Source organism: Magallana gigas, chromosome 8, assembly GCF_963853765.1.
Source record: "Magallana gigas chromosome 8, xbMagGiga1.1, whole genome shotgun sequence".
Lineage (NCBI taxonomy): Eukaryota > Metazoa > Mollusca > Bivalvia > Ostreida > Ostreidae > Magallana > Magallana gigas.
This window is the reverse complement of record NC_088860.1, coordinates 21505207-21519572: the sequence shown is the minus strand read 5'-3', so window position 1 is coordinate 21519572 and position 14366 is coordinate 21505207. Positions and strand designations below refer to the sequence as shown.

At 31.7% G+C, this 14366-nt stretch overlaps 1 non-coding gene across 1 annotated transcript; it reads right to left on the bottom strand.

Annotated features, from left to right (window-relative positions):
* Window positions 1-11478: 11478 nt before the first annotated feature.
* Window positions 11479-11550, bottom strand: Trnap-agg (transfer RNA proline (anticodon AGG)). The gene has a single exon. It is a non-coding gene; the product is annotated as a tRNA-Pro (tRNA).
* Window positions 11551-14366: the final 2816 nt, after the last annotated feature.

The following is a 14366-nucleotide window of genomic DNA, read 5'->3' as shown; positions in this document are numbered from 1 at the left end:
TATGCCACCATAGATTAGAAATTAAGGACGTCAAAATAAAATTCATATAATGGACTTTAAAAAATATTGAGAGGATTTGATATTAATAACAATGAGAGGCACTTGTTTTCAACAGGCAGTACATTGAGCAATTGTCCTCGGGCTTTGTATATATTTCTTGCTTCTTTATTGTTGTCTTGGTTGCTTTATTATCATTATAATTTTGGACCTTTCTTTTTTTTTTTTACATGAAGACTATTAAAAGTTAATACCTGTGTTGTAAAGTTGTAGAATTAAGAGCGTGAATCACAGGAAAACATGCAAAATGGTTCGGTTGCTACGTTTTCCGATTGACTTTATATTTTGTGATCTAAACTTGTGTTCATAAATAACAATCAAACAATTTTTATTGCTATCATGTTAAAAGTATATATTGCTTCGCCTGTACCAAAAAAAGACAATAAGAACTTTTCGTCTTTGACTAAAAGTTGTTGGTCGAAATTGGATCCCATATTTTGGGGAAAAAAATAGAAAAAAGGCTTTTTTGTACTTACATAGTTTCCAAATATGTTTTTACACTTTGAAGGTTCAATAATTTTCCATTCTGAAATTGATATTTACAATATTTAAACAAGATATATGTGAGCCAAAGCTTACTAGTGATACCCCCGATCTGATGTGAATATGCAAAGTCGACATTTAAAAGAACGTTGGCATCCCATTGGTACAAAAATATATTCCACAATATGGCATGCCTTAACAAATGGTGTGTTGAAATTTCAAGCATCTGCGATAAATATTTGCTTTGACAAAAATTTGTTTGAAAATTTAGGCTAAAAGTAAACAAAGTCGTCATTTAACAGGAAGTTGACGTCCGATGGGTACAAAAATATATCCCACGATATGGCATACCTACACAAATAGTGTGTTAAAATTTCAAGCATCTGCAATAAATAGTTGCTGAGAAAAGGCGACAGAAATTTGTATAACGTACGGACAGACAGAAGTACAGACAGACAGACAGACACACAAGGGTAAAACAGTATAACACCTTCTCCTTCGGAGTGGGGTTATAAATTTACACAAGAGCAAAGAAAGAGTTTATATAGGTTATGGTGAAATTACCTTTAAACAAAATGTCAACTTCGATTATAGCAATAATTTTGTACTTACGTGTAAAAGAGATCAAAAAGTAAATTTAGGTTTAATAAATTCCTGTACATTTAAGATAACAAATGTTGTATGGTCCGTAGAAATGGTTTTTTGTCATTATACACTCTATGAACTATTAACCCTGTTAATAAGCCAGGACATTATTTTGATCGGAATGAGTAAAAATGAATAAGTCTTGCACAAATAAAGGATGACCGCACTTAAGGACATGCGATATTTGCGAGAAAATAAGCTTTTAAAACAAGAATTTTTCTTTCAATTGCAGTAATGGTCAACATCTAAACTGCAACTGTAGGTAATTGCGTTAAATAAAAGTATGTTGTTACCAAGTACGAATTTGTTTTCATAGGCAGGGGTCATCACGATTTCTTGAATCTCCATACGATAATGAGGACGCCCACTTTTATACTGAGCTCATACATAGTCAGTGCATGTTTGTCTGTTGTTCTCCGTTTAGCAGTAGTTGTATATTTGCATCATCAAAAATATGTCAAAGGGAGATTAATAGACAAAAATGCGCTCATGGTTTAAATGAGAAAAAAACTGCTTCTTCTGACTTTTGCTTTCCCCGTTGTAACCAAGGGTTGATACATTTTGAATATTATAATTCACCACATAATTTCTCACCTCAGGTAACTATGTGAATACAAAATTCTATCACGTGACGTGTAAGATAGCATGTTATGTACAAACTAGGACAGTATCTTCGAACACGTTAAGTTGTCAAGTGTTGATTTGAAGTCTACTGTACTTTCAAGGGCGTGGTCTAATTGTTGAAACCATAGTAAATAGTATACTTGTACCATATAGAATAGATAGGGCTATGGTGAAAGAGTGATCACATAAATTTTTATACATGGCGTTGTTATTCATGCTAGTCTAATTTTAGTACCATTCTGATAATGCCAGATCCACCTCTCATGTATATCAATATCAATCGTATGTTTGATCAAGGGCAGATAAGCTAAAATTATCCCATTTTCGAAAATTGTAAGGAGAAAAACTTAGAAAGAGCTTATTGTATCACAGCCTAAAATCTTAATTCATTTTGGAAATTTACTAGACTCAGGCACGTAGCATCGTTTTTGAAAGTGGGGGTGGGGGGGGGGGGCAGACTCATCCCCCCCCCCCAAAAAGGGAAATTTTAAGTTTTCCAAAATCTTCAAAATCCTAATCCGCGGGGGGGGGGGGGGGGGGGCGTACTATATAACTTCAATTTCAGATTGACTCTTTAAAAAATTTAACAGAAGTGATATTAGGTTAAGAAATAAACGCAACAGAAGCTACTGAAAAGGACCCAAAACCCGGCGCCAAGTCCAGCAATCCTTTAAAAACAATCAAAATTCTTGAACTTGCATTTATCTTTATTTTAATGTAATGATTTTAACTAGTATACTAGTATTTGAGCTATAACAATCATTTTTTTGCAAAACAATTAATAAAAGTCTCTGCAAAACAACGGTCCAGCAGTTTTCTTCGTAATTTTGTTTAAATTTAGTTTCATGCATTTTTTTCAGTTTATTTAATCTTGCACGATGGCCTAAACGCGATCACGCATTATTTGCTAAAAATAAAAGGCGGTCTTTAGAAAAAAAAAGAAAGTTACAAAAATAGATAAGATTAAAAAAACAATTAAGACAACAAATAAGATTTTTTTGTTTACTTTAGTTAAACATACCGATAAAAGATCTTTTTCAAGCTGATTTTTCTATCTGCTAATTCGTTTTTAATTTAAATAAGCAGTTCCAAACGTTTTTCACATTTATTTTAGGTCTAAACCTGACAATGTAAGCAAAAACATGACATTAAGGTCATATGACTTCTATTGCAATAATACAAATTACATGTATGACTTCGATTATTACCGAATTGACGAGTAAGTTCATTTTCAATATATCTGACAATAAATCCGGATGAATCACTCGGTACTCTGTCGCAGGATACTGAAGAATTATATACGTGGGCACATATTGTTGATACAAAGGTTTGTTTACTTTTAATTAAAAAATAGAAAGTTACCCCCCCCCCCCTAAAAAAAATTAATTTTGAAGAAATCGTCTACCATTCAATAACAGATTTACTGATAAGATGATCAAAATCTCATCGCAAAATATACATTTAAATTGACGATCCTGTAAGAAAATATGCCATCAACTGCTTAAACTGATGAGATTTTTCAAATGTTTTTTCAAACGTGTTCGTAAAAAGAGGAAAGATCAGGAGTCATTGAGGAGTGAGTATCCTCTGCTTCTTCTTGTAAATCCTTTTGTACATTAAACACCTTTTCTGACAAAAAGGATTGTTAGATAAATCAGACATAATGAACCAGACTAGTAATCCTTATATTATTTGATGTGATTTTACATCCACTGTAATAGACATCTAATTTACGGGTTCAATTTTATCTCGATTGTTAACTTTTGTTATCCGAACTGCATATTTTCATGACAAACAAGTGTCTCTGTGGGTTTTAAGTGTAAAGCCTACCTTAACTTATTAAACATGTCATTACATTAGGCAAGATTTTGATTTTAAATCTTTATAAATGAGCCAAACCAAAAGTATTAAAGCTCTTTTCCCTAGCACTGCACATGCTAGTAGTCAAATATTTATACTGTATTAGCGTTGGCATGGACCTGCTTATGCAATCTTTATTAAAATACATATTCCTTATCTAACAAAATTACGGGAAAGTTATTTCATATGTGTCTTAATATTTTAAATTTTTCGACATGCAAAGCAGCAAAGTGAATTTGGAAGACAGTTTGTTGTATGAACCTCAAGATGTTTAATTTTTTTTTACTGTGTAACTTATTCGGCTAATTTAGAAAATATGGAACATCTCAATTTTATTGAGAAACCTATAATTGTGCAGAGAGAAATACATGTAACAAAATGGCCATTCATATATTGCTTTAAATATATTTATCTTAGTGTACAATATCGTCCGGATAAATCTGCGATCACATTGTTTTAATATTTAGGTCTTACATGGTTTTGCATACATTATGAAAGTCGTTAAAGTCTATAAAATAAAAAGGATAAGTTTTTCACAATTGTTTCGAAAACACAGGAAAATTTCTGTCAGATACATATTATTTCCAAGGTAATCAACATTTTATACAAAAAAAAAAAATACAACACGATCTTGTGTTGATAAGTATATTTAAGCAAGCAATAATGCAGATCCAAAGGAATATAATAATTATTGAACATATAATTAATAAAGAAGAAAAATAATTTAAAAGGTGATATTTATTCATCGAGCCTCTTAGGAACCATATACAAAATTAAAATAGATATTAATATGTTTTCGATAACAATTAGATATACATCCAAACCGAATTGACTAAACATATTTTTGATAAACTTCAGCTAATAAAAACACTCAAATTAAAATGACAAAGCACATTTATATTGATTACTCATAACAAACATATTATGATAAATTTAAAGAATGTTTTGATGATTGTATTTAATAGGTTCACTTATAGATAACAAATCAGACTGTTTTTATCAATATTATTTTTAAAACATTTAAACGCATGATTTTGAAGTTTTTATATATGTAAATGTGCTATGGAATCAAATTTTAATTCATATGATATAATGTGCGTGAGACATGGGGAAACAGTTCCATTTCTTTTTGTTTATTCTACTTATTTGACTAATTTAATTTCTTTTATTTTAAAAATAACTTTTTAACTATATGCATTTTTAAAATATGATTTCAAAGATTTTTTTTTTATCAATGTAAAATGTTAAAGACATGCATTGTTCCAAAATTAGTTCAAATAAATATATTGTACATTATGCATATTTCAGTCTTTGACTACAACAATATGATCTGAATATTTGGCACTAGAGATTGAAAGATCATTTCATGAATTTAAGCAACACTCATGACAAACCTTTAAATACACCATTTTTTAAATTTCACAAATTTTGCGTGTGTAACGTTAACATTACTTCATACTGGACGTTGCCACCAAAGGATGAAATTCATTCGATTTGAGTTCAATTACGAATTTCATAAAAATGTCTTCCGTCTGTGTTTAATTGTCAAAACAGAATACATGCATAATATTGAATTACTAGTACATGTTTTAAAACAGTTATTTCTTTATGTATTATACGTATTGGATTGATTACAAATAATTCTCAATGAGGGTTCCTGAAGTACGGGCGTTAGTGGATATAATGGAGTTAACTCATGTTTTACTGTCAAGAGTTTATTCTATGATAGATTTTCCCCGCTGAGTGTGCTTAAAATTAATACTTTGTGAATGTATGTATTCCATCTAAATGACTTAAAACTCTGTCCATTCTCTCTTTCTGACTTTTTGTAAAAAAAAATTCTAAATGACTTTTTTTTGTTTTCACTCTCTCTGATAATTAGTTTTGTTAAAATTTTTGTTTTCACTCTTTCTATAGGACCTTTATATTTCCAAAAGAATATTTTTGTTTCCATTTATTCTGAAGGCCATTTGCTAAATTACTTTTGTTTCCATTCTCTCAAAACGACTTTTTTGTCTACATTCTCATTAAATTGCATTCTTGTAAAGTTTTCATTCTTTGATGAATTAGTAGAGTTTATTCTATTAATAATGTCAAGGGACAACCAACACTGTTAATATGCTCGAATAAGAATAATAATGTGTAATTTTTTTTAGATCTGCGATTTACACAATGCCATCTGAATATTTTTAAATTCCTTTTGTTTTTTGCTGTAAATCTTTACATTTTGCTGAACTTATCTACTTTATATACATATATTCGAGGTAGTGTTGACCACTATTGTTTTGTCGTCGCCATTTATAGACTATTATTAATTTCCGTAAGAAGAAGAGTCTCATCAGAGGATATTGTAAAAAAAGTAAAATTTCAAAGCAACAATAAACAACAGATTTTTTCATTACCAAATAAAAGGTTATAGCTAAAAGCTCGTACCTAAAATTTCATGGTAAATTTTATGGTTATTTTGTTGACCATCCAACCTCCTTATACAATATTTATGTGATGCACTTTTATCATTCATTTTATTAATTCAGAATGTTGTATATTTTGCGGGGGGGGGGGGTATGTGTCATACATTATCAAGTCCTTTGTTGTACATCTAAGTGTTAAAATATTGGGATACGGTTATAAAATCCATTTAACAGTTTGTTTGATTATATCATTTCGTGTTTATGATTCAATGATGATTAATGTAGGTTAAAAACTAATCAATAATTCAGATAGCAATCCTTTTCGATAGTTTTATATTGATTTTCACAAGATAACCTAAGATTATTAATATGCTTTTAAAAACACTTATAAATCTCAACTGGGTGGTGAAATGCGTCTAGTGCACAGGATCAAACCTCCCTAGATCTCTTGCTTTCGGTGAATACAGTACCGATCAGACCCAACCTAACATTAGAGTAAACTCCCAAATAAACCATGGGTTTAGTGTTGGGGTTTACTTAGGGTTTACTCTTGGTCTGCTTTTTTGAAAATTTAGGTCCACTCGGGGTTTACTTTTACTCGGGAATTGCTTTTGGGGTCAACTGTACCCACTAAAGTGTGAAGCAGACACGTCTTTATCTTACCATCTTACTGTCTGTAATTCCTCTCTCTTGTATATTCCGAATACACATGTAGCATCTGCTTTCAGAGGTATACTTCTGTTTGGGGTTTACTCTTTGTGTCCACTATGGGTTTACTTAGGGTTTACTCTGGGTCCACTCTAGTAAACCCGGAATAAACCCAGAAAGTAAACTCAGGGTTTAGTTTGGGTTTACTTTCTGTTAGGTTGGGTCTGATTGATTATGTAGCTCACTTGTGGGTGGAACAGGGTATAAAATGCAGGAAATCGGGTTTATGCATCGTTGGCTAAATTGAAAGGAATCTCGGAACAGCAGGACCCCATAGATGCAGTTTGTAGGCCCATCAGCGTATTGATTATCCCAAGCATTAATCAAACTTGCCCCTCCTATTGGTTGGTAGTCGGCTAAAAAGGAGTCGTCAGCCATGGCTGGCAAACATTCATGAGGATAAATATTCTGATGTAAAATCTAATCCACTGGCTAGATGGGAGTTATTAGCTTTAGAAAGCAACATCTAGAGGATGGACATCTAGATCATGAATACCTTGCCCTACAGGCAGAAGGGTGAAGCGCCAGATTGAACACCATATTCTGTTAAAAAAACCTAAAAAATACAGAAATTATTACAGACGTTAACTATGTTTGCTCATCAAGGGTTGGGTGTTACTGATATTACTTTTGATAACGCAAATCCAACGGATGATCACCATGCAAAACAGAGAATGACGTTCAACAAATTGATACCCCTGTTTTTGTCCAAATCAGTCACAGAAGTTGCCTAGTGGAATGTCACTACCATGTGCGAAACATGGCGATGGAGACTATAAGAAAATATAGTATCGATGTACAAGGCATTAGTGGAGCTAGATAGAAGTAGAAAGAGAGGAGAAGACGTTCTTTATTCAGGCAATGAAAATAATAAAGATCACCACACAAAGAGAGTGGCTATAAAATTGTCCAAGAAAGCAAATAGCATCTCGTGGAATGGAAATCTGTCAATAAAAAAAGATGCGGGTGCGAATTAAAGCTAAATGCCACAATCTATAAAATTGTCCAAGAAAGCAACAAGCAGTCCGCTGGTATGGTAATCTGTAAATAAAAAAAGCAGTTTCCTGGATTGGTAATCTGTAAATAAAAAAAGATGTTGTGCGACTTAAAGCTAAATGCCTCAATCTTACCGCCATGCAATGCGATGTACCAACTAAAGAGAAGGTTATTGACATATCAAGAAAAATTACAACACATATTGGCCAATACTCCAAAGAAAAATATTAAAGTACTAATGGGTGGCATGAATGCCAAGATCGGTCAGAATAATAAAAACAGAGAAAGAATAATATGAAAGCACAGTATTGGAAAGATAAATAAAAATAAGGATAGATTAGCTCAGTTTTGTGGGACAAATAATAAGTGGAGGAAGCATAAGGAGGAAGCATATTCCCCTCACAAAAACATCCACAAAACAACCTGGAATCATGCACCCAACGACAGAACAAAGAATCAAATAAATTGCGTCATGATAAATTAAAGATGAAGAAGTATTTAGAATGTAAGAGCTAAATATGTGCGGGGAATGGATGTTAATTCCGACCATCACATGTTACTAACAAAAGTGAATACCAAACTGGCAAAAGAATGCAAAAACTAAAACAAAGAGAATAAGATTCAATGAGATAAACTAAGAAATTTACACGACAAAGACATATTCTAATTGTAACTGATATTCCTATAAAAGATACCAGCAAGAAGAAAACATGCATGTCTGCTGAGCAGTATAAGAATATGCTTTAAACGCGATGCATAGGCATGCTTTGGATTTAACAGAAATTGTATTGACCAAATTGAAACTCTAAGATTAATTTTGGATCAATAGTTTGAATGGCAATCGTCACTAAACATTAATTTCGCAGACTTTGAAAAAGTCTTTGGCAGTGTCAAAAAGATGGAATGTGCCAACTGCTAAGACACTATGGAATACCGGAAACCATCTAAGATATTTCATATTGCCAAAACCTTAGATGAAGAACTCTCGGCACAAGTGATACATTAAACATTCATCACTGACTTATTTCAGATAAAGACTTGAGTGGAACAAGGATGCTTACTTTTGCCTACTCTCAACCTAATAGTAATGAACTGGATAACAAAACAGGCATTTAATGAGCCATGGAAATAAAATTGACATTCGTTATAGGATTGGAAGACAAAGACTTTGCTGATGACCTTGTCATACTGTCCCACCTAAATAAAGACATCACATCAGAGAGAAGTCCAATAATCTAAATGAGATTGGAAAGAAAAAAAAAGACTAAAAATTAACAGCAAAATAAACAAAAACTTACAAAGATTAAAAAAAGGAAAACCAGCAATTTACATACATGTACTATGAGTCTATTATCAGTAAGACTGGTGACTCGAACGAAGACATCAAAACCAGAATAAGCAGAAGCCGTCAGGCCTTTGCAATGCTTAAGCCGGTGTGGGTTCCGTTGTGCTATGTCAAAGCCCCAAGAGGAGAATATTTAATAGCAATGTTAAATCTGTGCTTCTCAGTGGATGTAAAACCTGGAGACTAACAGCGGAATTACAACAAACAAATTCAGGGAATAATTACTAACAAATGCCTGAGGCACAACTGTTTTGTCTTTTGTCTACCCTCTTCCTAAAAAGGGTTGTTACACTCCTCAACTTTCTTTACTGTTGACCAGTAAAGATAACAGAGGAGGAGTGAAACAACTTTTTTTTAGGAAGAGGGTAGACAAAAAGAGGCTGGCTTGAATTTTGCTTTGTGTGTCCATTACTGTCTATTATTTCTATGTTGGCTATACAGAGTATCAGATAGATTATTTAATCGGTTTCTACTTTGCTTTATTTGGTGGTTTTTTTTAAAGTTTTAATCTTTTAGGCACAGGCTCATAAGAAGCATGCATATGCAATTACTAAAAGGTTAATTAAAAAAAAAAATAGTTATGTATAATATATTATTTAAAAAACTCATATGATGTAGAATTTTCAGACTAAAGATGAACAAAAATGTTACTTTATAAAAGATAAGTTTTGTTTATCATGCGAAAAAGCATGTTAATCTTAGTTTATGGAGAAGGCTTACACAGGCATTGCCTGCTGCCTAATCCATTTATGTCAATGTATATTTGCATAATAAAATATGTTCAAATCAAATCATTGAACATTGAACATACACCATCTAGAAGCTGCATATGCATGCAAAAAAGTCATGATTATTTAAAGCATGTGCCTGTTAGGTTTAACCTTATATACATAGAAGAAATGGAAACCTAAAGATGAAACGGATTAAATAATCTACTTAAACTTTTCAGTTCAGCTACAGGTATAACAAAAATAGACACAGGGGCATGCAAAAAAAACATGTTACCAAGACAGTGATATTTGTCATTCATAATTGTTTAATGGTTAACGTTTTTGTAGTAGGCTCTAAGGATACAATAGGCTCTTATGATAAAATGTTGCATTAATGACAATTTTATTTGTAACGTACTACCTATAGAATATATATATTATCAATAGAATTTCAAAATTATATCACCAATAGTTAACTATTCCGGAACCACTAATGATTCGAAGTAAAAACGCAGATTAAGGTCATTGTTGACCATTAAAGATATAATTTTTATTGCATTAGTGGATAGACTTTAACCTTTAATGATACAATTAAAAATGAAATAATACTGTTTTGAACAAGATTTTGACAATCATGCAATTTTAGATGCATCTATTCTATTTCTCTGTTGGCTAAGAAGAGTGAGATAGATTATATTAAAAATATTGACAATTTAAAGTAAGAACATTGTTGACTAATAATTTTTTATATTATTATTATTTCATATTTGTATGCCACTCTGTCTATTTCTATCTCTGAAACCTCTGAAGAGTTCTAGACGGATAATTAAAAAAAATCAATTCAAAATACACATTTAAGTACATCGTTGAGCATTTTAACGTATCTTTATATAGTATAAAGCCTGTATGTATGAAGCAGTGCATTCAAATATGTAAAAATTTAAAATAATACTATTTCAAACATAATTATTTGAAAAAAGGTTAAAGTTCAGCCACTTATGAAATAATTACATCATTAATTGTTAACAATAAACTTATTTTGCGTTTTTCCCTTTTAACATTAGTGGATGTGAATATTTTAACTCATAAATGATGTAATTTTAAAAAAAGTATTATTAATGGACGGCAAGGTAGTTCGTTCAAATGATAAAATTTTCTTATTAATAGCCAGAATTCTGACCACATATGCAACTTTATATTATTAGTGGATACTGTACCATTAGATGTTGCTACAGAAAGCTACTGGGGCATACTAGACAGGAGACAAGAGACCACATGATCAGAAATGGGACATGGCAATGGATTTGCCACACAAAGATTTTGAAACCATAAAACAGTATTAGCAGAAAGACATTGGACTGAAACCCACAAGGTCATAGAAAACAAACGGCCACTTCACAGCTGGAGAAAAAACAAGAATGAAATAGCTGGAAACTTTTGGAAAGACCTGGAATGAGGAAAAAGAACAGTTCGGAACTGAATAAGATGGTGAACAACTGTATGCTTTGCTCCACAAGGAACAAAGGGGCTAGGCAAAGTAAGTAAGTATATCTTTTGAGTTGTACTACAATTTCTAAGTATGACCCTCACCCCCAAACTAACCACAAACCCTCACGAACTTACTAGGCAAAAATTTTTAGGGCTCGTCCGGGATTTGAACCCGGGACCTCTCGCACCCTAAGCGAGAATCATACCCCTAGACCAACGAGCCTGTTGTTTTACATCAATAAAACAACTCCTCATTAACCTTAAAATCAATGTATTAAAAAAAGTTTTTTAATTAAAGTTTTATTTAATCTCAAATATAAAATATTTGTTTCTATGTTTGAACATTTTTTGATTTTTTTTATTTGGTCCATATTGCAAAGTAATAAGTTATAAACATCTCGAAACTTGTAAATATGATTTAACAACTGTTAATGTTTCTCTTTCATGTTCACATTGTTTTAAAAATTAAAAAAAAATACATTTAGAATATAGCTTCATATTTCGATTTAGGTATCAATCTTTTTTTGGTAATACACAGTAAAGATAAAATTTATATATGTTCAATCTATTTTTTTAATCAACTCAAATTCCAATTGAATATCAAACCATGTCAATGCATATTGTTGAGAGAGTCCCATAGATTTATCAATCACAGAAGTAAATCGGATGAAAATTCTATATTTGGACACATCTTGATTTTTTAGTCTATAATGTTAAAACATCTAACAGCCTTCGATCAAAAGTTGTCTAAATATAAGCTTTTACACGTGTGTTAATATCTAATGTTTATCATTTGGAGTCCTCGAATCGTTCATAAATCAAGTTGGGACTAAGCATACATCTTATAAGCGATATTTCAAAAAGAAATTCTTGCATTTTGAAATAATTTTTTTTAAGATAGCAATTTTATTAATTCTTTGAGTTATCTCTCTTGTCGATACACTTCAGGAATGTACATTTTAGATCTACGAACAGATCAACAAAATTAAATGCATGCAATAAAGTTTTTTGTTCTGGTTCCATTCAACAGAGTACTTCTCAATCATAAATACATGTTACACAGTTACACAGGCACGTAGCGTCGGGGGTAGGGTTGGGGGCAACAGAAAGTAGAAAGTGAAACAGCAAACATCAATGTAAAAACCAAAAGAGAAACGTGAACACACATATGATGTTCCTGTATCTTTTGACAGCGTCTTTAATTAGCATCGACCAGGTATAAATTCTTTCCAGTCTGTTAATCACGTTTTAAAGCTACAGGTATTTCTGTTGTGCAATTACACTTTACAATGGTCAGAAATATTTATTGTTAAATTCTCATGATTAAAAAAAAATAAAACAACATAATATATTCGAGATAATTGAAGATCTCTATCTAATTATAAATATGTTTTCATGAGAAAATTGGCTGATGGAATGTCGAGCCTACACATGTATCCAACCACTGAAATTTGTATTTGATAAGTGGTGTCTAAAACCGATAGAATCAATGGGTCTGCAGTAGATATTGGCAAATATCAATTGATCAGAAAACTGGTAAGTTCAATCGAAGGGTCTTTTTCTGTAGGAAACTGCTCAATACGTTACTATTTGTCTTATGTCGTTTTAATATATTTATCATTTTAAAACAAACAATCATCTCTAATTGATCTTATATCTTATGATCAAACACAATTCAAATACGATAAATATCTCTCTCTCTCTCTCTCTCTCTCTCTCTCTCTCTCTGACTGACTGAGCCTAAATTTAAAAAAAAATAATTTATTAGAAGTTATTCTCGTGATAATAAATTAACAGGGATACGGAAATAAGAACTAATTGTCGTAAAACAGACTAATGATAATTTGCGACGGAATAGCAATGCTACAAGTGCCGAGTCATACTAGTAATGAAGAGCCATACCGCTTTCAGGACTACAAATATTAATAGTATGAACAGGTAGACCTTTGTTCATCAATTAGTATTGTCTTCATCCCATATAAACCATTGTCATGAATTAAAAAAAAATTACTATTGCGTACATATATAGCATGTAAGGTATTTTGCCATTACAAATTGAAAATTATATTTACCTTATCGCTTCAGTGTACTATTTAATTTTTATATAAGTATTCTTATTTACCTTATTTGGCCATATGCGTAATTTGCGAAGTAAAACTTTTTCAAAATTATTCCTGTATAAGCTGTGGAACGTACATTGTAGGGAAAGTGCGAATTAAGTTTTAGAACCTGTCTCAGGCACTATTTTGTATCCAAAGATTATAACAAAAATACGTGCAAAACAGAGAAAAATTAACATTGATTATAATCATCATGTGAAGTTTAATTTTAAATTTAAAGTAAATCAAAACGAATGGACCCGAGAAGTTGGATTTTCTAACTCTGTCAATATCGACTGAATCCCCTTAAGTAAAATATGATTTGTTTTATTTCAAGCAGTGTTATTTTCCTGTGTACATCTGTCTATGACCTACATACTTTTGGATTAATTTCTATCCCCTAACATGTATCACACACACACCTGGAAACACCTGTACTAAATGCGTCATAAAACTTAACGATATTTCCGGTTTGTGTAACTGCTACAGACCTGGTTGTAACTAAGTGATGAGAATTTAATTGTTGGACGACTGTCTAAAATTACCTAAGAGACTCAAAAGTGCACACTTGTTCTGTGCTTTCCCCCTTACATTCCTTGCTTTAGATACCAAAAATATTTACTTTCTACGACTGTGAAAAAGTCTCATTTTATTTTTGCATGAAAAAATTTGAATTCGATGCAATAGGGCATGGTCATGATTTTGGTCATAATTTTTTTTGTCCGTTTTTTTAATGTTACGATGTTTCAATGAGACATTTCTAATGTCAAAATTTCATTGTTATATCAATCGTCCTGTTATAAAATACAGAGTTTACAATTCGTTGTTATGTAAACAAATCTCAGGTCATGTTTTTTGTTTACGTTTTGTTTACATATTCCAGGTTTAGACCCCCCCCCCTCCAAAAAAAAATGTGCCAAACGTTAGGAACTGCTTATTT